Raw genomic sequence first — 25853 nt, forward strand, 5'->3', positions numbered from 1 at the left:
GCTTCATCTGCTAATCTAGGGGCATAAAAGCTGCTCCCTCTGATTTTTTTTTTGTCATTTTCGTTGGATCAGTCAGGGAGGGTGGAGGTGGATATCACGTCCACGGCTGCGCAGCAGCACGTCAACTGCGACGAGTGATAGTACCAGGAATCTCATCCACTGATCACGGCTGCGGTGGGCCCGGCAATGGAAGTTACCTCCGCAGCTGGGTAGCTGCGCACCAACTCAGCGACGACTCTCGACTATCTATCTGATAGAACCAGGAATCTCATTCACGGCAGCAGGCGGCGGCAGTTTTCGATGGCTTCCCGCATTCAGTGCGGATAATTTTCAATTGTCTTTCTAAAATCAACTGTTATTTGAACGGACCTTTTCAGGACCAGAGAAAATTATTCCTTAAGAGTTATGAATCGGATAATTTTCGGATATATTCCAACGATCGGTAAAAGTGCAGTGCATTCGAAAAGTGAATGGTTGAATGCTTGGTGGCTCACAAACAGTAACATCGATCACTAATCTTTCTACCCGAAATTTAGCAACGCGTGATCTTATTCGGACAATTGTACCTGAAACATTGTTTCATTCTAATATTTTTCGAATTAAAATGATCTTAACTGTTCAATACTTCAATTAGTTTATCGGTTCAATTAGAAATCGTCTCAAAGAACGGTTGATTAGTCGTTTGAAGCGTCTGACACAATGTGGGCGGATCATGCAAACGGAATAAACTGGGAAGCCCGCCGAATGGGAGGAGCTTAATCTGCTAATCTAGGGGCATAAAAGCTGTTTCCTCAGTTATCTTTCGTCATTTTCCATGGACCAGTCAAGGGGATGCCATCTCCCAGCTAGGCAGCAGCACACAAACTCAGCGATGACTCTCGGCTATCGTGGTGGCAGCACCAGGAATCTCATCCACCACAGCAAACGGCCGCATTCAGTATGGGTAAAATCGCATTGCGTGATGAATTCATGCAATTGTCTTGCCAAAATCGGTCTTTTCCAAGATCAGCGAAAATAATTCCTCAAGAGTTATGATTCGGATAATCAAAACCGACATACTGAAAGCTTGGTAGTTCAGCAATAGTGAAGTCGGCCACTAATATGTTCTTCTTGGATGAAAACAAGATTTTTTTTTTTCTAGTTCGTTTATTTTAGGGTCAATTGTTCAATTCAAAACTCTACGGAGCCGAGGGCATCAAAAGAACAATTAGTTATTCTATAAAAAATCAAAACAAAAATTATCAATAGTTAGTTCTACGGGCACACTTTTCCCTCGGGGCGGATCCAGAACCGGTAAAAACAACATTATTGTCGAGAAAGAGTTTCACGTTAAACTTTAGTTGAAAAGATCTATCTACCCAAGTAACACACATGTTATATAAAAGTTACGACAGCGCAAGTTTTGGTTGTATAGAAGTTTATTTTACGCTATTTCAACACAATGTTACAATTACGTAAAATAAACTTCTATACAACCAAAACTTGCGCTGTCGTAACTCTATTATAACATGTGTGTTGCTTGGGTAACGCCGTTCAATTATCTAATAATTTTATCCGCTCGATGTAAATTCTCTCGTAGAACAGTAATTTGACCATTTCTCTTCAAAACGAAATAACTCTTGAACTAGTCAACATCTTTCTAAGTAACTAAACCAGCTGAATAACAGCTTCTTGAGTTAAAGTTAGCTTAAGAGTGATTTGTTCTACTCTCATACAGCAAAAATGTTTGTAGAGTTATGAATGCGTTCAGCGAAAGCGATCACACAACAACTTTACTCAACACATCAGTCCACCATATGTATTATCGAAGACGGCTAATAACAAGACAGACAGCTCCCACCCTGTTGCAGGCGACATGGTTGAAATGCCCTCAACGATTCACAGGAACATTAAAGCATGATTGTGTGCGTGTACATGCAAATACGTACACGGAAATGGTAGCATCACATGCACACTCATTCATGATGTTGTTCCCTGAAGTCGTTCGTGGCGCTAGTGTGCTTGTAGCTCCCAAGGTATATGGAGCAAGAGGGTAGATGTCTGTCTTGTTATTAGCCGTCTTCGGTATTATCCTAACAACAAACATTGTATTATGGAAATATAAAAGTCGGAATCTCGTTCCAGCCTTTGTCCTACGTCAACATTGCGGTTATGCCTCAGACATTACCCACTCCTAGTTTTTTTTTTAAAGTTTCCGGCTCTTTTAGATTTTTTAGTAGCTAAATCGATTTTTTAGAAATATACCCTTTTGCTTTTTTTTTCACACACCCCAACATGTATAACCACCTAAGTATATATGCACGGGCCCTCAGTACACGTCAACCACGAAAAGATGTGCCGCAGTAGATCTGAGTTTTACATGTTTGGGAACTTGACACTTTTCATGTGCATGACAATTTATTTATTGCTCATTATCATGAGTTAGAATCTGTTCCGATTGGAGAATTAAAATTGATTTTCACTTAAACTTGACAGTTCGATAATTATTTCCTTAGGAGAACTGTCAAGTTATAGTGCCGAACTGTAAAATTTAAGTAAAAATAAGTTTTTCCAATTGGAGCAGACCCTTAGTATTCGAATAAAACTTTTAGCAATTGAGTTTTGAAATTTTAGCTTGCAATCGCTCAAAATTACACGAAACGCGAAGATAGCAAGTAAATCAGTAATAAATTGTATATAGTGTCAATTTACAGGAGAAACTACTGTATCCCTTTGGAGCAAGGGGGGCAATATGACATCGGCGATGAAACCAAGCATAGCAAACGTATCGAGGCTAGAGGCTAGAGAGGTAGCGGTAGCAGTGGCAAACTATCCGGCTCTAAAGGGTTAAACTTTTTTTTTGCTGTGAACCACGAGGTTTTTGTCTTTTGTGTGCCCCCATTTATATATGAATATTGAAACTCCTCCTGATCTAAGAACATCGTTATCAGATTGATCAGATCATAACCAGTCTTGTTAAAAGTCTTTTTTTTAAGAAAAATCGGGGGAGCTACACAAGTTCTCGCAAGCCGAAATAACCCAAAAAAGGCCAAAACACCATTCAACCACCACCTCCCCTGCTTAGAAAAATGTGTTTTCCCCCCGCTAAAATGCAATATGTAATAGCCTGGTACACGGTTTATATGGGAAAATACAAAAAATTGAAAAACTGTGCAAAATTTCAGATCGATCGGAAAAACTATATTTTAGCGTTCGCCATTCTTAGTTTTCCATACGATTTACTATGGGGAAATTTTACTCCTGCGAAGAAAAATCGCTAGGAGTCTCCCCTAGATCCCTAAAAATAAGTCGACGAATGATTTCTGTAGAAAACTTCACTAGGAATCAGACCTCATAAGACAGCAAATCGATGCGACGTTCGTGAAAAAAGTTATTAGGCCTCACCCGATCGATGAAATAACGAGATTTTATTATTTATTGTTATTCCTTACATGTTAAACAGCGTTTGCATGCCATTCGAGTTTCAGTCAATAACTTTTTCCACATACCTTAGATCGCTTCGCGGTCTTCGGAGGGTTGGTTCCTCGAAAAATTTCCAACAGAAATCATTCATCGATTTATTTTTAGGGGTTAATGGGCAACCTGTGGCGATTTTTCTTTGGAAAAGTGATTTTCCCCATACTAAATCGTATGAAAACTTAAAATGGCTGGCACTAAAATATAGTTTCTCCGATCGATCTGAAATTTTGCACAAGTTATATGGGACCAAAATGGAACTCAAAAAGTGTACAGGAGTAAAATGTCTTTTTGTGTCCCACGTTAATATGTAACCTATGGTAATCCCCAAGTACAACCTTTTCACAGAAGAGTCACGACAGCGAAAATTTTTGTTGCACAGAAGTTACTGTGACTTGTTTCTAAAACATAAACATTTAGGTACCTAATACACAGTGCGGTGACTTTAACGCAACCAAAACTTACACTGTCGTAATTCTTCTATGATAGTATGTTGCTTGGGTTTGATAATGGTCATCGAAACAGGTGCTCGCCGATGAAATTAAATATTAAATTTTCATAGCCACGCAAAATGTAACCAGCACAGAACATGACATGAGTGAACAACTTCCTACTTTTTTAATAAAATCGTTAAAAGTATCTATTTAAAAATATTTCTATTTAAAACAATTTTCATCACTGGTCCCAATTGTGATTCATCATGCCATCACTTTCACAGCCCATTGCTCAACCACATGGAATAAAGCTCCGATGAGCAATCATCTGTAACGTAAACGACCAATTTCTCGAAGCTTTTCCAACCAGCTCACCACAATGACTATTTCGAAAAGATTGTTCCGCATCTTGCTTTTTGCACACACTTACTGAACCAGAAGTGATGAAAACCAATTCAACTGTGAAGAATACTGGAGCGTACAAATTAACTCAACTTGCTTGGGGACCGGAGATTTACGTTCGACTTTTTTCCCCCTTGTTACTGTGTCAAGCTCGGACACAAATGATGCTGAGCCTGAAAATGAGGCGAATCTCTGGTTCGTATCGGAAGCTATAGGACACTTCTTCTAGTTAGTGCATGCAAATTAATAAGTAATCAGTAACACAGCGCAACATGTTTTTGTCTCAAGAGCAAACTTATGTGTCTCCGAAGGATTTTGGGCCGCTGAATCCGAATCCGGGCTCAGATTTTGAGCTATACCTCAATTTATAGGGAAAAATATGCGATTTTGGGCTTTTTTGACTGCAAGCCATTAAGCATGGAAATATTTTTTTTATGCAATCAAAAGGTTAATTGGTCAATTAACATCTAAATTAACGACTCATGCAAAATATTTCGTTTTACCTAATCAAATTTGATAGATTTAAGCATTTTATGTTAGTATGATAACTTGCATGCAACTTTTGGAGGGTGACTTGTATGGGAAATATCGTACCTGACATAAATCGCTTAAAACTATCAAATTCGATTTGGTAAAACGAAATATTTTGCATGAGTCGTTAATTTAGATGTTAATTGACCAATTAACCATTTGATTGCTTAAAAAAAAATATTTCCATGCTTAATAACTCGCAGTCAAAAAAGCCCAAAATCGCATATTTTGCCCTATAAATTGAGGTATAGCTCAAAACTGTGACGTGTTGGAGCAAATCTGAGCCCGGATTCGGATTCAGCGGCCCAAAATCTGTCAGAGACACATAAGTTTGCTCTTGAGACAGATCAAAAGAAAATTTTTGTAACGCTGTGTAATTAATTACCGATCACGATTGAATTATACCGAAAATGGACTTGCTGAGTAGTGCTATTCCCATAATGACATCGCGAAAAATCGGTGAGTAAAGTGCCTGTGGAGGACTTCAGTTTAGGAGTTTGAATCTCTTTTAAAGCTGATAAAATGAAGTTTTCTAGTGATGTTTCGTATGATTCAGCGAATTTGTGGGAAAATCAAGAGTATCCAATGCCCTTCATAAATAATCTTGGTAGGACTAGAGCGTACTTCGGCACAAAAAGTATATACATAATGAACATGTGTGCTGGGCATCCTGATTGGGAAAACGTATGCCGGGAGGAGCGCTAGTGAAACACCTATGGTTGAAGAATATTCACCGAAGGAGTTGGCTGAAATGAGGTACGATGAAAGTGGCTCTGTAGCACAATAGCACAGGTGGGATACATTTTTTACCACTTTGTGCTTCTCCGAGTATTGATTCCTACTTCATTAGTATGAAAGAGCTTCAGTTAATTACATTCAGCTATTGATTGATGTTAGGGTTAATACTTTGATGTGCGATGCTTTAACAAGGTTTATCCTGAAAAGCGTTCTTTGAAAACTGTATTTTTTGGCTCTGAATAGGTATATTGTATACTGCACTTACGTGCTAGCGAATGTGAATGATTATTAAGCAGGTATCAACCAATCGCTTACTGCAAATGGACTGTTATTTTCCCGGCATTCAGTAACCTAAGAGCATCATGTATTACATTGCCATTAATATCCGATCAGCGGCGTCGAGAACCCTAATACAGGTGCTGCCATTCTATGATACAGATTCACCTCATAATGAAGGCTGATCGATTATGAGCTCCAGTATTTACTGTTTCTCCCGCCTGGAGCTCGAGTCGAACCCTCACTGTCGAACCAGTGCACTGCAGCAGGCCCGTGCACAGAAGTGGCGCCAAGGGAGGGGTTTTTCCCAATTTCGGCAAAAGGCGGAGGGGCGCCTATAGACTACAGGGTTTAAACCCCCTCCCCCCTTGTGCACGGGCTTTCACTGCAGTGTTTGGAATTTTATCGCGAGTTACTGAGTGGTCTATACTCAGCTACACTTTGAATCTATGCTACACTCGATGAATGTAACAAATCATGAAGCAACGTGCTTAATAACTCTTCACAAAATGCTAGTCATTCTCTTTCCTGGTTTGATATGGAAGCGCAATCAATAGAGAGGAGAGCTGTGACCAGGGATGCCATATATACAGATGTATCTGTACTGTACAGATTTTTGAGCATCCACACAGATTTCGTTTCATATGAAATACAGATTGTTAAGCTAGAGAGGCCATTTTATTTTTGTACGGGATTGTATGGGATACAGATTTTTGAAAAATTGAGATACAGATTACATAGAGGGACTGACCGGGTTTTACGGAAACTTGGTGTTTTTTCGGCTTTCAGTCACAGAAAAAGCGTTGATTGTTTCAAATCATTGCCTACGTTTCGATCCTGCGGTTGGGATCTTCATCAGGGCTTTTTCGGTGACTGAAAGCCGAAAAAACACCAAGTTTGAGATACAGATTTTCCAAAAAATCATATGGCATCCCTGGCTGTGACGGACGCTCGAAGTTGTCAATTCTCCATTCTGCAGCCCAAGGAGGTAAGATACAAGAAAAGACACAGGCTGTCGAACAAAAATAAATCCAAGACTTTCTGCAAACAAACCGGAAACTGTAGTCCTAGGTACTAAATATTGTACTACATGCATTCATTTTGTTTCAAATATGAGATAAATTAAGCCTTTACCTTTTACTGGCTCTAATGAAGAGCAAAAATTGAGATGCATGATGTGCTTGATGATCTTATTGGAAGAGAAAATAGGTCTTCGAGCCTAATTGGCAACAGTGTCCCAAAATCTTGTATGAATTCTTGATTTGAGGACAAACTTCTTAAAATCCCGCTTCAAAATTGCATCAGAACTTCAGACGCACAAATCTCAAGAAGCAAGCTTAAAAAACAGCGAATTTTATCATTCTGCTCTTTCTCACTTGTAGTAAGCTTAAAATAAGAAGATCAAATGCGCTGGATATGTTTACGAAGAGATTTGTGCACTCGAAATCGTGAGTAGGTTCCAAAGTCGGCCATTGTGGCAGCCATTTTGGGATTCTAACAAGTCTGTCATTAAACGAAAACAGTAATATCAAGAGGGCATGTTTACTTTTATTTGTCATGTTTGTATTGGTTCTGTGTATTACTTTTTTGTTCTTTTACATGCTCCTTGATTCAAATGTTATTGTAAATTATTATTTTCCCAAGCAACACACATGGTTACAAAACAGTGACGGCACACGCTATGTCTGACAAAGAAGATTTCAAAAATTGAATGTAAAGCCTGTATCCTCAATAATCGGGACACCAAAATATTGCTGTAACTCTGCAATAGATAAATGAAAATTGCTCAAATTTGGCCTGATAATATATTAAGATGTGTTAATTTCACCTGCAAAATTTTGTGTGAATCAGTGCAGAACTTTTTGTTGTAGCAATGAAACAATAGAACGCGCGTAATTGAATTTTGTACAGCCCTTGGTTTAGCTTGTTAACGCTGTAACTTTTGAATTTGATAAAGGAAATGGCTGAAATTTTGGTCATAAACCTCTCAATCTTCTTTACTTGCATAGACAAAATTTCAGAAAAATCGATGCACTATCAACAATTTTATAGTCGAAACATATAATGGTGCTGAACGTGATTTTAGACCCTCAGACAACAATTAGTCAGCACCCCTTATTGTTTCGATTATATTGTTGAAAGTACTATACCAATAATCATCAAATTTTTCAGGCACAATACACACATAATCAACTACCTTCTGTTAAAATTTCATGAAAACTGGCAGAGACATTCAAAAGTTATGTTTGTTTCTTGTCTTGTTTGTTTCAAAAGTCTGTTTGTTTCTCATCCACAGTTAAAAGTAATGCATCGATTTTTATGAAATTTTGCACAAATAATAAACATACATTGAAGAGTTCTCAGTCAAGTTTTGGCCAATTTTTATCGAATCAGTACAGAGTTACTGCCGTTATTCTGTGTCCCGATTATTGCGGATACAGGCTTTACATCGGGTTTTTTTTCCACAGAATATCAGAATTCATGATAATGATATATGATAATATACATATGCAGAAACTTTTAAAATATTTCATCGGGGAAATTTTGATTTTTTCATCTTTTTTGCTGTTTTTCATACAAATTTGCATGAAATTCTCGTTATCGGCCAATTTTTCCATACATTTTGTATGGGAGAGAAATACAAAATGTATGGAAAAATTTTCACCGATAGAATATTTTTAAAACTTCTGCAAATGAAAATATAGGTTGAATACTGATGTTCTGCGGAAAAAAATCCGATGTACATTCAATTTTTATAATCTGCTGGTTCAGACATAGCGTGCGGCAGCGTGCGTAATGGTTGCACAAAAGTAACTGTGACTTACTGCGCAACCCTTACATACGGTGCCGTGACTGATTTGTAACCATGTGTGTTGCTTGGGTTTACCGAGTATGTCAGACTTTTGTGCAAACCTTGCAATTTATTGTCAATTTCCTTGACGTCACGGTACAATTGGATATTTTTTATTTACATATTCATTCATTATACCTTTATTGTTGTAGTTGTAGTACAAACGGGAGATTTTTCCTTAGCTGCAACATTTAAGATTTTTGAATATTATCCCGAACCATGCCCAACTCTAAATAAAACCTTTTTTCCGAATCGGATGTAGGCTGGTATAATTAATTACTTTAAATTTGTATGCGCATACCAGGTGTAACGTATAGAGGAGACTGAGGAGACTTGATCTCTGGGGAGACTTGTTCCCCCCATATTTTCTCGGAATCAAAAACAGTTTTCTTCTGACATCCTCTCCTCTTCTTGGCGTAACGTCCTCACTGGGACAGAGCCTGCTTCTCAGCTTAGTGTTCTATGAGCACTTCCGCAGTTATTAACTGAGAGCTTCCTCTGCCAATGACCATTTTGCATGTGTATATCGTGTGGCAGGCACGAAGATACTCTATGCCCAAGGAAGTCAAGGAAATTTCCTTTACGAAAAGATCCGGGACCGACCGGGAATCGAACCCGTCACCCTCAGCATGGTCATGCAGAATACCCGTGCGTTTACCGCCTTGGCTATATAGGCCTTCTTCCTCTTCTGACATATTTTTTTCCAAAACTACATCTGAACAAACCAATTTTGGCAAAAGGCGGAGGGGCGCCTAGTGTATGAAGTGTCGTGTGTTAGCACCGAGTGTTAACACCCAACCCCCCCTTGTGCACGGCTTGTGATGATAGTCCCGCCACATACCCCTACAAAAGTTTGAGCTAGACGATATATCTTTAAGATAATTATTAATTATAAACAATTAACTGATTAACGGTCTCAAAAGGTCTGATTATTTTACACATTTACAGCATCTTAATTTGTCATACTATACAGCAAAACTGATTACACTCATTCGATTTCAAAAGTCAATTGTTTAAACCTTATTTACGTTTACTCTTAGCATCCTAATCGAAAAAAGTCCATATTTGATAAAGTCAACAACAAATAACTCTAAAATTCATCCACCGTGTGCGTCATTTTTCCCAATCCTTAGCTGAAGTGCTAAATATGTATCATCAGTTTTCAAGCAAAATATGTGTTGTTTTACAACTATTTTGTTAGAAGCTATAAGAAATAGGTTATTAACCGTAAAATATTGTACAGAATGTTTTCATTTTCATATTTTCGGTATATTATTGTATGAATAATTTGTGCGTCAAATTAGGCACACTGTGTTCCTAATTATTTTCAGAGTAAAATATGACATCGAGCATGAACTGTGAAGTCTTTATCCAGATTGAAATCGGTAAATTTATGAACAAGGGAGTATCACAGACATCTCGCGAAGACATGGTGTCTGTGGGAGTATAAGTATTTATCTATTAGGGGGTTGTTCATAAATTACTTAAACTTTTATAGACAAGAGGGATCTAAGTCTACATTACAAACATTTGTTTGCATACAATAGGCAAAAAGTAAATGGGGTATTGAAGGTTTAGCTGTGTTGATGTTAGTTTACGTGATTTATGAGTAGCCCCAATGTATAAAGAAAGAAGGGCGCTTTCATCTAATCATATTGCTCAATGGGGAAGAGATGTTTCAGCCTAATCTAAAGCTCTGAGCGATAATCGAAACACATTGTTCGAAATTATGGGTCATTCAAGCAGTGTTGGTAAAATCACACTCAAGTCTCACTCATGAACCGCTCCTGCGTGAGCAAACTCGCGCGCGATTCTGAATCATTTTCTCTTACTTACCGGTCAGGCTAAGGCCGGGGTGGCCTCTGCTGTACATACATTTTCTCACGCGCGAGATTTTCATGCAAAATCTCGCTCTTGCGAGTCAAGCGCCGAAAACTCGTTCGCTTGTAAAACGAATCCAAATCAATTTAAACGACATTTAATGTTTTTACATGCAAGATATGGTCTCTTTATGTCGTACAACCGTCAACACTTCGTTGCAAATAATAAGCATACCGAGAAAAAAAAGCAATGAGTCAAATCATGCTCGATTTTTACGGCAGTGGGTTTGGTGAGTCAAGAATCGCGCGTGAAAAAACTCAACCATGAGTTTTGAGATTTTGAGTTTTTACCAACACTGCATTCAAGTATTACAAACACTAAAATCAAAAGCCTATTCACATCACGTAACAACTTTTGGTAGTACAACTGTATGTTTTTGTACGGATTATAATGGTGTGGTATTGCTCCTTATCGTTGCGTATTTTGTGAATGACCCTTTTTAAAATGTCCGAAATAATTCGTACTGCGTCTATAATCTCTATTATAAGCTTATCCAAACATTAAAAGCAAACAATATGGTAGTATATCAGAGATTTTTGATCGAATGCGTCAAATAAGGAACACATATGCGTCAAATTAAGCACACAGGCAAAAACGATGCGTCAATTTAGGTACCCCTAGTGCTCCACGAAAAAGTTGAAAAACATAATAAAATACACGTGAATCAATTTTCAACTTTTTGCCTTTCTCGTACACCAAGGTGTACCGAAAGGCTATATGTTCACTCCTAAAACGAAAATTTGATAGAGCCCCCGGAGGGGTCAAGTGTTATATACCAATCGACTCAGCTCGACGAGTTGAGATGATGTCTGTGTGTATGTATGTGTGTGTGTGTGTGTGTATGTATGTGTGTGTGTGTGTATGTGTACAAAAAGGTCACCTCATTTTTAGATAGTAAATATGAACCGATTTCAACGACCGATGCTTCATTCGACGGGGTACATTGTCCCATTGTTTCCTATTGAAAATGGTTCAGATCGGTCCAGCCGTTCCGTAGTTATGGCCATTTAGGTGTTCCGGACCGGTACCCCAGGAAGGGGCCAGATATGAAAATGCAACAAACCCATGCATGCGACCCATCAAACCACGGCATTTGTGATTTTCTGATGAACGGGAAGTAGGAAAATAGTTTCAGACTATATCTGAACCGGTAGTGTTCCGGAATCGGTTCCGGGTGTCCCGCCGGAAATGGCCAAATAAGAAAGTGAACATAACCCATGCATGCGACACGTCAAATAGCGGCTTTTTCGATAACCAGTTGAATGGTAAGAAGGAAAATAAATTCAGACCATGTTTGAACCGGTAGTGTTCCGGAACCGGTTCCGGATGTCCTGCCGGAAGTGGCCAATTAAAAAAGTGAACCTATCCCAGGCATGCGACACATCAAAGAGCGGCTTTTTCGATAACCAGGTGAACGGTAAGCAGGAAAATAGTTTCAAACCCCGTTTGAACCGGTAGTGTTCCGGAACCGGTTCCGGATGTCCTGCCGGAAGTGGCCAATTAAAAAAGTGAACCAATCCCAGGCATGCGACACATCAAGCGGTATTTTCGATAACCAGATGAACGGTAAGCAGCAAAATAGTTTCAGACCATGTTTGAACCGGTAGTGTTCCGGAACCGGTTCCGGATGTCCTGCCGGAAGTGGCCAATTAAAAAGGTGAACCAAACCCAGGCATGTGACACATCGAAGAGCGGCTTTTTCGATAACCAGATGAACGGTAAACAGGAAAATAATTTCTTACCGTATCTAAACCGGTTGTGTTCCGGAACCGGTTCCAGGTGTACCGTCGGAAGTGACCAATTAAAAAACTAAACCAAACCCATGCATGCGAAACACCAAATCATCGAAAATGTTCGTTAACCGGACAGCAAGAAAATAGTCTCTGACCACACTTAAGATTGCCGGCAGTGTTGCAGAATCAAGATTGGATCCATTGCTGAAATTACGCAGGTGAACAAAATCAATGCAAGCGATTAATATGTGTAAGAGAACAAAATCTTGATAAAAATTCAAGCGATCTTGTCAAATTACATCATTGAAGATTCCTGAGGCGCCATTATACAGTAGAATGGATCAACGTTGCATGGAAAAAATTAAATTTTATAGCATCAATCCCCTTTTGCGTCTAAAATTACTGCGAACAATTTTGATGCAACTGGTTGAGTCCTCGCGCTTTGTAACACGGTTGAAATTTGAATGGGCTTTAATAGGGGAAATTTCGCTTGCTTGCACTTTTTTTTTGTCAAATTTTACATGAATCTTATAACTAGTGATAATAAAAGATAGGCTAAAGTGCACAGAACAAAAATTGCCGAAATGTCTTGATAGTGATCGGAATCCAGTGCTAGTGAAGGTGGTCAAGCACTCAATTGAGAGATTTGATATTTTTCAGCTCGGCCTATCCACTTATCCGCGAGCGGTAATGGCGGCGGTGGGCACAAATAACCGATTCGAATTTTGACGTTTTTTGGGGATCGCAATCGCGCCACCAAACGGTGGGTGAAGGGGTGAGGAGGAGAATAAAACTGTTTTGACTTTCCCCCAAGAAACGTTAAAATCCGAACCGGTTGGATATGCCTGCCGCTGCCATTACCGATCGCGGATAAGTGGATACGTTTAACATAGCGTCGAAATGTGAGCCATCATTCCTTCTTGCTTTTCTGAATAAGACTGACACAAATCTCGATTTCGGTCCCCCCTTGGAAATTTTGGCGGAATTCAACATTTTGAAGAAGTCAGTGCACAAATAAATAAACCAATATTTTTTTCAATTTTAAAGTGAAATTAGAGTCTTCCAGAAGTTTTTTTTTATCAAAACCGAAGAGTTAAGGCAAAACTGGAAGCATTTACTCATATTTTGGTTTTTGATTTTTTTATTAAATAACGAAGCAATATATTCAAAATCGGGTTTCGTTCACATGTAGAGTGTGGATCAGGGTATCTTCTGATTTTTTTACGTGGCATAAAATGTTTTTCGTTTTTGCAGAAACCATATTTTAACAAAATTTCCCTAAAAAATGGTTTCTGCAGAAACGAAAAACATATTATGCCGCGTAAAAAAATCAGAAGATACCCTGATCCATACATGTACATGTGCACGAAAACCGATTTTTAAAATATTGCTTCGTTATTTTATAAAAAATCAAAAACCAAAAATATGAGGAAATGCTTCCAGTTTCGCCTTAAGCGGTTTTGCTTAATTTTTAAAGATTTTTTTCATCAAATACATTATTTATCAACTTCACCCCACATTGACGAGTCAACGAGCACAGTGACAAAAGAAGAAAATGAGTTTTATTCCGTTCTGAGAATGATTCAGGAACACTTCGGCTTATGGCCGGAAAAAATGTTGAGTACATATTCGACGAGAAAGGCACTATCACCACTAGGTGGATTAATCTAGGTTTTTTTTTCTTATATTCTCTAATGGTTTGACTATCACGGTAAAAAATTCATAATCGGTTGAGTTTTCATTTTTTTTAACAGGTGTTTGAATTCAAAATTTTCTTAACCGCGTCAAATATGGTGCCTTCACGGTACTAATAGTACGTACACAAATATAAAATCCATCATCATCATCGGGGCGACCATTATAGTTTGTTCGTGCCTCCTATTACAGAATATAAATCTTCCAAACAAACAATCCGTTGGTAAACTTCTTCAAGCTACAAAATATAATCAAGAATAGAGAGTCAACAGAGTAGCTGTTCAAAAAGCAACTTTTACGTGGGAAATACATAGTCTCTTAAACTGTGCTAGAGTTGTTGCATTTGTGATGTGGTCAGGCATCGAATTGAAAACATTTATACCTTTATAATATAAGGAATTTTGTGAAGCGCGATGCAAAAAATTAGGTGTTCGTATTTGTTCCGCGTTTCTAGTATTGTATCTATAAAAGTCACTTCCTCTTTGGTTTGGTTTTCAATGAGGTTCATGGGTTCAAAGCCGCGAGTATGTAGGTGCCAAAGTCGGCCATCGTGGCGGCCATTTTGGGATTCTTACGAGTCTGTCCTTAAGCTCCACTCAATTTCTTGACTGAGGGATAACGGAAAAGAGCTCAATATAGAAGCCACTGCCCAAGTGGCCCGGTACCCTACGTAGTGAGCGATGCTCTTATTGAAAGACAGAATAGATCTTTGCGTTTATTATGCAATAGCGTCCCAAAATCTTGTATCGATTCTTGATCTAAATGAAAACGAAAAAATCAAAAGTACATGTTTACTTATGTGTCTTTGTTTGTATTGGTTATAAGTGATTTTTTTTTTGTTTTTTTCTCTTACTATTCTCCTTGATTCAAATTTTTTAGTGAATTACTATTTTACGGTGCATGTCAGACGAGAACTTCTGTGCAAGCATTTTATTGTCAATTTACACGATTTGTAAAGCTTTCATTTGATTATTGGAGAGATCATTTTTTTTATTCAACAGCAAAACCCATAAACAGCTCGATTTCTGACACCTCATCTATCAATGAAAGCCTGATACTGTTTTCATCGTCATCATTCGCATTTCTATTTTCTTCCTTTCTATTGCATTTAACATTTTCAGTAAATGCGAACTACCAAAACGGTAATGCAAATTCCAGAGCATCAAAAGTGCCTCTGGCTCAGCTTCGTATTTGTTCATTTCAACCGCATGCGAAACATATATCCGGAGCAGATCAGAATTTGTTTCCTGGCTGGGCTTCATTTGTAGGGCTTGCCTCATGGCGAACTGGAACGAGTGTACTGTCGATGCCAGCCATACCAACCGTTCTGTAGGACCACTTGTTGAATGTAGTAGGTACGTGCTTCTGCCTCACAGGGCGAGGGCATGCTAACAACTTCTGGCTCTCTCGAAATCTGGAAGCACTACCACTTCTACCGTTGTATTGGGCATCATTGTGGTGACCTACTGAAGACCTATATGGTGTATAACGAGGTACTAGCTTTTGTATGGTTCGCAAATATTTTCGCATGCCTCTGTGCTACGATGCAGGAGGAGTGCTCGGCCTCAACGAGGCACCATTACGACAAAGAATCATCATAAAAGACATTCTCGTTCCTATGGATACGTGCTTAATTCCCCAAAACCATTACCGTGCACTTCAGCATGCACAAGGCCAACACCTACATTATTACGACACGTGTCCTGAAGCTGGTCCGTACCAACCGCTTTCCTCTTTTGCACTGTGCTTTACTATTTCCAATTGCGGTGTACGTTAGCTAAAATGTCAACGAGACGCAATAATGCTCGAATCTACTTGGATTTATTGTTTTATAAGAGCTAGAAAGTTCGATTTCAAATTTTTCAATGAAAACATCCCACCTTGCATCAGCCGATAACTGAATAAAGCTTAAAGACCATTTTGCACCTGACTTAGTTTGATTCCCGATAAATTCCATATTTTTTTTTTATTTTGTAATTCCAATTTCTGTGAAAATTCTCAATATTATATGCTTTTATTATGACCAAGAATGATTTGAGCTTGGTTTTCTCAAACGTATCAAAAAAAAATCTACCAATCATCATCTTGAGTTTGTGCTGTGAAAACTCAATTCGTGCTGAATGATTAAACAAAAGACCTGTCTGTCATGAAATGAATCGGCCCGTTCACGGATCAGAAACATTCTCACTCTTTCGAGTCGCTTCAATGATAGGGTTATTCTGCTCCCATTCAATAGAGACGAAGTTTCTGATTTTGGCAGATTCCATTTAACTTCTAGATTGAGTGATGGAAAGCTGGTCTATGGTGCCGGCCAAATTTGCGTTCTGACATGATAGCAACGAATGGTATCGATGCTTTATTGTTCCAATACACGTATACAGTGTTCGCATTGATCAAAATTTGAAAACACATTCTTTTCCTATAAATTCAATTTACATATCCATTCGATAGATTTCCCACACACTATGTCCTGCGTTGACTGGCAATATTCAAATACAAGTCACATTTGCTCGCTGGCAATCACAGACACGACACGATACACTGAAACCTCCATTTAAGTCGCTGCACGGCTGATCGAAAATATTTTTTACCATGCAGGCAATGACGAAACTATAGGCTTTTATATTTTTTAACACTTCGCATGACAAAGGAGATTTGTCAAAAAATATAAAACTGTATAGTTTAGTAATTGACTGTACGGTAAAAATTATTTTCGATCAGCCATGCAGCGACTTAAATGGAGGTTTCAGTACGTATCGTAAACTGACCTCATCTGTATTTCATTCAGGAGCTACGCCAACCGCTTCGCCTCTCACTACACATCTGACATTACTCATCGCGCACTTCCTATATTTCCGAAACATTCACGAAATGTGCACATATGTCCACGCTGCGTTGCGAATCACAGACACTTGCCCACATGCTGTTGGTCATCACCTTCGTACGTAACGGTCAACTATAAGGCGTTGAAGTATGAAAATTAAAAATCAAGTCTAATACCCTCGGCCCTGCGCTAATGAGGAAGAGTCGCTTGTGCCTTCGAATGTGTAAGTGTGGCGCACGATTGAGCAATCGGCGCGGGAATATTAAAATTATTTGGGAAATAAAAATAAAATAGAACGTTGTTTGTATTTTACCGCGGTATGTCCGAATATTCGCTGTCCACGTCTTTGCCATTTTTTCGCTCCTAGAGCGTTTACGTTGCAAAACATGGGCGTGCATTAAATTTTCACCGGGGCCTTGCGGGGGTTTCCCATGCAAGTATAATGAGGTTTATGGGTTCACATTAGCGTCACAGACGAAGACGGTTTCGATTCACAATTTATTCGCAAACATTTCACTGTACTATTATAAATACTTTGTTCCATTGGAACAATGGGACTATACCAGTTCACCTATTTCCCGCATTGATGAAACACTTCAAATTGTGTCATGCTCGATCATGCACAATTTAATTGACCTAATTGAAAAGGTTTGTCACGCTATGAAAAAGAACATGCTTGACATCTGGATATCATACCTAGGGTACCTACACATAATTCATTACAACACTACTCTAAAAGTTGGCAAAAATTACCCGGCAAGGCAAACCGATAATGACGATGAATGAGAAATCGGCAAACCGATAATCGAGCCAACATTTGATTGGATGTGGTAAATTAAGGGAAGATCGATTTACACTATCGAAAGGAATACTCGTTGTGTCCATCAGCAAATATGAACATAAGCATGAACATTGGCCAATTCACCATACAATTAGCAGATATTACTAACTGTAGCGACAATGGGCTTCTATAGCGGTGTTGAGAGATAATTCCATGTTTCGAATCTGCACATCAAACTGGGCCGAAATCCAAAGTTTAATGATTTTTTGTGTACGGGAACCTATTTTAAAATTTATTTGAAGTTTGTACGGAAATGATTTGACAAATCAACCCTTGTTCGATTTTGTACTAAGCTGAGCTGTCATGCAGTTGCCCAGCTGTCAAAGAGTGATATAGAAAAATATCTATATTTTTTTAAGTGCCAACATAAAGTACACATCGCTGGCGATATAGCATAAGCTGCTGCCATCCCCACTCGGTCTCTGTTAGTAACAGGACCAACAGAACAAAGAAGAAGAAGAAGAACATAAAGTACTAAGAATCATAGTGGTTCACAAAAAGGTGCTGTGTTATGTAAAAGTTGAAAATCATTAAATTTTCCAAAATTAAAAAAAACAATTTTGTTAGTAGCACTGTTATAAGCCTGTACTTACTGATATCATCCTAAACCTTTCTAGACTTTTCTAGACTAAATCGGTGATTCAAGAACCCAATTGGCCAAAATTTGCGCTCAAAATTGCGGCATCTCTACTAGTTTCCGAGATAGTTGAAAAAAAAAATGTCATATGTTGGTATCCAAGCCAAAAAAATATCAAAATATGACATTTTTTCAAATCTCTCAGAAACTAGTAGAGATATCGCAATTTTGAGCCCAAATATTGTCCAATTGGGTTCTAGAATTTAAAGATTTAGTCTAGAAAAAATATGTTTGAAAATTAAATTTGACATGTTTTTTTCAATGTTTGCACTAGCTAAAATTCCACTTAAACCCTTTGCACCATTCCTAAATACCAACCAAAATCGCTCATTTTTGTACATCATACTTATTTCGACCAGTAGATAACTTTCCACTTGGAAAATCATATCACGGATAGATTTTTTAAACACAGCCTCACCCTAGCCGGAGGGGTCATATTCGACCCCAACAGAAAAATTGCTGTATTAAATCACCTACTCGATAGAAGTGAACCCTGCCTTCGGCAGGGCAAGCAAATCTACAGTGTGTGCCGTGTACTGTGAGTGTGTTTGTGTGCTTCCAAGGCTCAAGCAATTGTTATCATTTTTCGGAAATTGAACAGCAGTTCTTTTCACTGTAGCACTTTGGAAGGTGATGTTGCTTGTGTCCTAAAATACATTTTCTATGCATTCTTTCAGTAATTGGTAAAGATTTCCTGTAAAATTTCATAAAAGATCTTTTACTTTAAATACTTATTACGCACTGAAAAAAATGAAGTTAGATGTGCTATTGCGTATATGCTAAATCAGCGTTTCTCAATCTGGGTCGCGAAAGTTTGGTTAATATTGTAATAAATGTCTCAATTAAATTTATGTAAAAGTATATTGTTGGACATGTTTTAAATAAAAAAAACCTAGATTAATCCACCTAGTGGTGATAGTGCCTTTCTCGTCGAATATGTACTCAACATTTTTTCCGGCCATAAGCCGAAGTGTTCCTGAATCATTCTCAGAACGGAATAAAACTCATTTTCTTCTTTTGTCACTGTGCTCGTTGACTCGTCAATGTGGGGTGAAGTTGATAAATAATGTATTTGATGAAAAAAATCTTTAAAAATTAAGCAAAACCGCTTAAGGCGAAACTGGAAGCATTTCCTCATATTTTTGGTTTTTGATTTTTTATAAAATAACGAAGCAATATTTTAAAAATCGGTTTTCGTGCACATGTACATGTATGGATCAGGGTATCTTCTGATTTTTTTACGCGGCATAATATGTTTTTCGTTTCTGCAGAAACCATTTTTTAGGGAAATTTTGTTAAAATATGGTTTCTGCAAAAACGAAAAACATTTTATGCCACGTAAAAAAATCAGAAGATACCCTGATCCACACTCTACATGTGAACGAAACCCGATTTTGAATATATTGCTTCGTTATTTAATAAAAAAATCAAAAACCAAAATATGAGTAAATGCTTCCAGTTTTGCCTTAACTCTTCGGTTTTGATAAAAAAAAACTTCTGGAAGACTCTAATTTCACTTTAAAATTGAAAAAAATATTGGTTTATTTATTTGTGCACTGACTTCTTCAAAATGTTGAATTCCGCCAAAATTTCCAAGGGGGGACCGAAATCGAGATTTGTGTCAGTCTTATTCAGAAAAGCAAGAAGGAATGATGGCTCACATTTCGACGCTATGTTAAACGTATCCACTTATCCGCGATCGGTAATGGCAGCGGCAGGCATATCCAACCGGTTCGGATTTTAACGTTTCTTGGGGGAAAGTCAAAACAGTTTTATTCTCCTCCTCACCCCTTCACCCACCGTTTGGTGGCGCGATTGCGATCCCCAAAAAACGTCAAAATTCGAATCGGTTATTTGTGCCCACCGCCGCCATTACCGCTCGCGGATAAGTGGATAGGCCGAGCTGAAAAATATCAAATCTCTCAATTGAGTGCTTGACCACCTTCACTAGCACTGGATTCCGATCACTATCAAGACATTTCGGCAATTTTTGTTCTGTGCACTTTAGCCTATCTTTTATTATCACTAGTTATAAGATTCATGTAAAATTTGACAAAAAAAAAGTGCAAGCAAGCGAAATTTCCCCTATTAAAGCCCATTCAAATTTCAACCGTGTTACAAAGCGCGAGGACTCAACCAGTTGCATCAAAATTGTTCGCAGTAATTTTAGACGCAAAAGGGGATTGATGCTATAAAATTTAATTTTTTCCATGCAACGTTGATCCATTCTACTGTATAATGGCGCCTCAGGAATCTTCAATGATGTAATTTGACAAGATCGCTTGAATTTTTATCAAGATTTTGTTCTCTTACACATATTAATCGCTTGCATTGATTTTGTTCACCTGCGTAATTTCAGCAATGGATCCAATCTTGATTCTGCAACACTGCCGGCAATCTTAAGTGTGGTCAGAGACTATTTTCTTGCTGTCCGGTTAACGAACATTTTCGATGATTTGGTGTTTCTCATGCATGGGTTTGGTTTAGTTTTTTAATTGGTCACTTCCGACGGTACACCTGGAACCGGTTCCGGAACACAACCGGTTTAGATACGGTAAGAAATTATTTTCCTGTTTACCGTTCATCTGGTTATCGAAAAAGCCGCTCTTCGATGTGTCACATGCCTGGGTTTGGTTCACCTTTTTAATTGGCCACTTCCGGCAGGACATCCGGAACCGGTTCCGGAACACTACCGGTTCAAACATGGTCTGAAACTATTTTGCTGCTTACCGTTCATCTGGTTATCGAAAATACCGCTTGATGTGTCGCATGCCTGGGATTGGTTCACTTTTTTAATTGGCCACTTCCGGCAGGACATCCGGAACCGGTTCCGGAACACTACCGGTTCAAACGGGGTTTGAAACTATTTTCCTGCTTACCGTTCACCTGGTTATCGAAAAAGCCGCTCTTTGATGTGTCGCATGCCTGGGATAGGTTCACTTTTTTAATTGGCCACTTCCGGCAGGACATCCGGAACCGGTTCCGGAACACTACCGGTTCAAACATGGTCTGAATTTATTTTCCTTCTTACCATTCAACTGGTTATCGAAAAAGCCGCTATTTGACGTGTCGCATGCATGGGTTATGTTCACTTTCTTATTTGGCCATTTCCGGCGGGACACCCGGAACCGATTCCGGAACACTACCGGTTCAGATATAGTCTGAAACTATTTTCCTACTTCCCGTTCATCAGAAAATCACAAATGCCGTGGTTTGATGGGTCGCATGCATGGGTTTGTTGCATTTTCATATCTGGCCCCTTCCTGGGGTACCGGTCCGGAACACCTAAATGGCCATAACTACGGAACGGCTGGACCGATCTGAACCATTTTCAATAGGAAACAATGGGACAATGTACCCCGTCGAATGAAGCATCGGTCGTTGAAATCGGTTCATATTTACTATCTAAAAATGAGGTGACCTTTTTGTACACATACACACACACATACATACACACACACACACACACACACATACATACACACAGACATCATCTCAACTCGTCGAGCTGAGTCGATTGGTATATAACGCTTGACCCCTCCGGGGGCTCTATCAAATTTTCGTTTTAGGAGTGAACATATAGCCTTTCGGTACACCTTGGTGTACGAGAAAGGCAAAAACAGATTAATTACCTAGTAGGGATAGAACCTTTTTTCTGGTCGAATATGTAATCATGATCTTTCCGTCGACGATACCCTTATTGATTTATTGGGAAACTTATTGATGGTATATAGTCCAACGTTATATTCAATGACCAGACAGAGCTGAAAAAATCAGACTTCTCAGTTGACTGCTTGACTACCTTCACTATCACTGAAGGTTGATCAATATTAAGACCATAATTATTTGCTAGGACATAGCTTTATTCACAATCACCGATCACAATGCGGTGCTCGACAAAGTTTATTCTGCACACTTTAGGCTTTATTTAATTATCCTTGGTTACATGATCCATGTCAAAACTTGCCTCCTCATGAGAAAAATGCAAAAGAGGAATGTTGCCCATACAAAGTCCCATTAAAATTTCAATCGCAATGCGAAGCGCGAGGGTGCAACCAGTCACAACCAAATTCTGCGCAGTAATTTTAGACTCAAAAAAGGATTTAAGAAAGCTTTTATTTAATTTAGTATCATAATTTCTACTTTCTATAACTAATTTCGGTATCATAATTGTCAATCTTTCCGTACTGGTTTATTATGCAACTAAAATGAGTAGTCTTTTGTTTAGGTTATCAAAAAGCCGCTATTTGATGTGCCACATGCATGGTTCACTTTTATGTTTGGCCACTTCCGGTGAATTACTCGCATCCGGTTCCGGAACAGTATTTCTAGTCTTAGATGTGGCCTGAGACTATTTACTTGCTAACATTTCATCATCTAATCGAAGCAGCAAGTGTAGGTCCCTTTCTTCAGTTTATCACTTCTGACGGGACACCCGTAACCAGTTCCGGAGCACGGTTCTCCCAAACATGATCTGAGACTATTTCCTGCCTAAGTGTTCACCTAAACAGACGTGGTTTAATGTGTCATATGCAAGGGTTTAATTCACTTATATACGGACACTTCCATCGGGACATCTGGAACCGGTTCCGAAACACGACTGAAAGTCTCTGATGTAGTCTGAGCCTACTTCCTTGATAATCGGTCATTAGGTTATCGAAAAAGCCATGATTTGATGTGTCGCATGCCTGGGTTTGCCTCACTGACCACTTACGGCGGGACACACGGAACCGGTACCGGTACACAACCGATTGTCCCATATATTGTCAAAGACTTTTTTTGGTACCCGATCATCATTGGTTTGACTACTTCCGACGAGACACCGGAATCGGTTCCGAAACACTACCGGCTGTCTCCATATGAGATGTGAGCCTACTTCCTTGGCAACCGGTTTTCAGGTTATCGAAAAAGCCATGATTTGATGTGTCGTATGCATGGGTTTGCTTCACTATTATATTTGACCACTGTCGACGAGACATCCAGAACCGGTTACGGAAATATGCAGTGGTCTAGTGGAGAATTTTCGGTTTGGTGAAAAGTTTTCACCGACTGGATTGGGAATCGAACCCATAGTTCGAGACTCACGAAACGCATTGACTGCCGCCACTAACCGCACGACCACGAAGCTCACGAACTTAGAAATACTCTCTTATAGAACCGGAAGTTATCTCCAGAAATAAGTTTTCATCCTTATACATACTAAACTTTTGTATAAAAAAAGACTAAGAGGAAATCGAATCGAAAATGAGTTTCCAGGTAGAAGGTTTAAGATTCTGGTAAGATTTTAGATTTTCCTTGTAAAAATAAGATAAGATTGTTACTTGAAGTTTGTATTTTCAGTTACACGTCAAGTTCAGCATTTGGAATTTCAGAATAAAATTGAAATATCAATAACAGCAAAAAAATTTGCTTTGATATATTTTTGCTGTTATTGATATTTCAATTTTATTCTGAAATTCCAAGCAATTCCAGCAAACGTTTGTAAATTTCAACCATATTATCTGTTTATTTTTATCGAGCTTCGGTAAAATTTAGGTTTAGTAACATTCCTTCGAATTTCGATAATTATGTTAATGCTACTGAACCTCAGATTATAATCTGATATTTCATAGAAAAAGAGCTGAAAAGCGATATGAATAGAATAGACGTAAAGTACGTGTTTAAGAAGGATCGGAATAAATATATCAAGAGGACTCATAAGAACGTCCAGCAGTAGTACTAATATTCAAAGCAAGTATACGAAATCGCGAATTACTATTGTCCCCACATGTGTATTGTGTAATTACTCCCTTAGGTTTCATTCGTTATGCATAAATTTTATTGTAACATTTAAGAACCTAAATAACCCATATAATCGAAGCAGTAAGTGCGCAGATATTCAACAAGACTATCCTGAGCATCCCCACGAGTTCGATACCTGATCTGAGAAGCAGATTTTGTCCCAGCTGGGATGTTACGTTAAGAAGAAGCAGAAGAAAAGGAAGAATGAGATGGAGACATCCATCACAACCTAATGGAGAGGTTCAAAGATCAATTGATACAAGGCTTTCATTGTTTGGCTCGCAACACAAAGAAGCATCATACCGGTATGATATTATATAATGTTTGACTAATCAATCATTCATGATGTTTTTATTTACAAACACAAATATTTTTATCCAATCATTAACCCCCTGTAACACTCCCGTGTACACGCCAATGATTTTGAATTGAGCAAAATTTGAAGAAAGCGTAGCGTAAAACACTGGTGGCATCCTCACACGCTTCATTTAGTTGACCGTGGCAATAGGAAAATATATAATTAGAATTACCTTCTCGGCTTACGATAACAAGTGTTTTCTCGGGTATTCATAACATGATGTTTTTTTTCGGTCGTTTGTTGCAATCTAACTGTTTGAATAGTGAGGCTAATTACCATCCTTAGCAGCAGCTATAGAAAGTGTCACTGGCAACAATAATTTGCGGATTTAAATCTTTTCTCAACATTTGTAACGATGACGTCCAACCACAAATATACGAGAATCAATGCATGGCATTTAATTAGCAGGATTTAATCATTGAGATCGAATTTGCGCCAAATTTCACCTATTCACTCGTCGACGAACTAAATATAAATGTCCATTGCGGATTACAGCAGCACTCATTCGCCAACCACAGAACCTATCCAATTGAAAAGATCAACTTTCAGTTCATTTCGGTTTCACTACAAAAACAGCAACCTTTTCACTCTTTTCCGTTTTTTATCACACTATACAAAATTAAAAATGAATCAAAAAATAATAATAGTCGCATTCCATTTGTTTGTGTCTGCCTTTCAATAACAGTGTGACTATTCTTGCCACATATTTTCCGCACACAGAGCCAAGTACCATCGTTCTGTCTCTTTTCGCGACCAGTTGCACATACCCGAGCTATGATATTAAAAATAAACCGATTTTTAATAACTTATTGAAATCGAGCTATGCATCAACGCCCGGAGCGTTTGAATTAGAATTCAATTTCTAACTAGTATTCAGCACTTCACCTTCTTCAATCAGCAATCACAACGGCATGCTCCTCTACCTGCATATGCAGTATCAATGCACTATCAGTATATTCAGCACTACTAGTCAAACCTGGAACAGCACTACATAAATGGAATCAAAAGTTAAACATAATAAACGGTAATATATTACTACTAAAAGTAATTAAACTGAAATTAAACTTTTTTCTTTTGCTTTTATCCTCGACCAGACACTACACAGCCTGGATACGTTCGCACGGCGTCGCGTCTCAATTCCAACTGACCGAGAAAGAAATTCGGAAAACGTAACGTAACGGCTCGACTCTGCCATCCGCGATGCGACCGGTAGCTACCAGGTTGAACCCATGCACTAAGAGGAAAATTCAACCCGCCACCTCTGCCAAGCTGCCAAGCCGCCGAGAGAGACGCAGAGAATCCGAGAGAGCCGCACGTTGCTGGTGGAAGTCGCATTTCCCTCGGATGATTTTCCCCCGCCCGCAGCGCCCGATGAGCTGTCATCCGTCTCTAGAACGAGGAAATTTACTTTTACA

The 25853-nt window shown here is 38.6% G+C and overlaps 1 protein-coding gene across 3 annotated transcripts in view; it reads right to left on the reverse strand.

The window, feature by feature from the left end:
• The window catches only part of LOC109418473 (uncharacterized), a 226445-nt gene extending 200865 nt beyond the window's left edge, over nt 1-25580 (reverse strand). For all 3 annotated transcript variants that reach the window (XM_029872999.2, XM_062851987.1, XM_062851986.1), the window contains exon 1: nt 25324-25580. The gene's annotated coding sequence lies outside the window, so the exon portion shown is untranslated. The remainder of the gene's footprint in view (nt 1-25323) is intronic.
• Between the last annotated feature and the right edge of the window lie 273 nt (nt 25581-25853).

Source organism: Aedes albopictus, chromosome 2, assembly GCF_035046485.1.
Source record: "Aedes albopictus strain Foshan chromosome 2, AalbF5, whole genome shotgun sequence".
Classification (NCBI taxonomy): domain Eukaryota; kingdom Metazoa; phylum Arthropoda; class Insecta; order Diptera; family Culicidae; genus Aedes; species Aedes albopictus.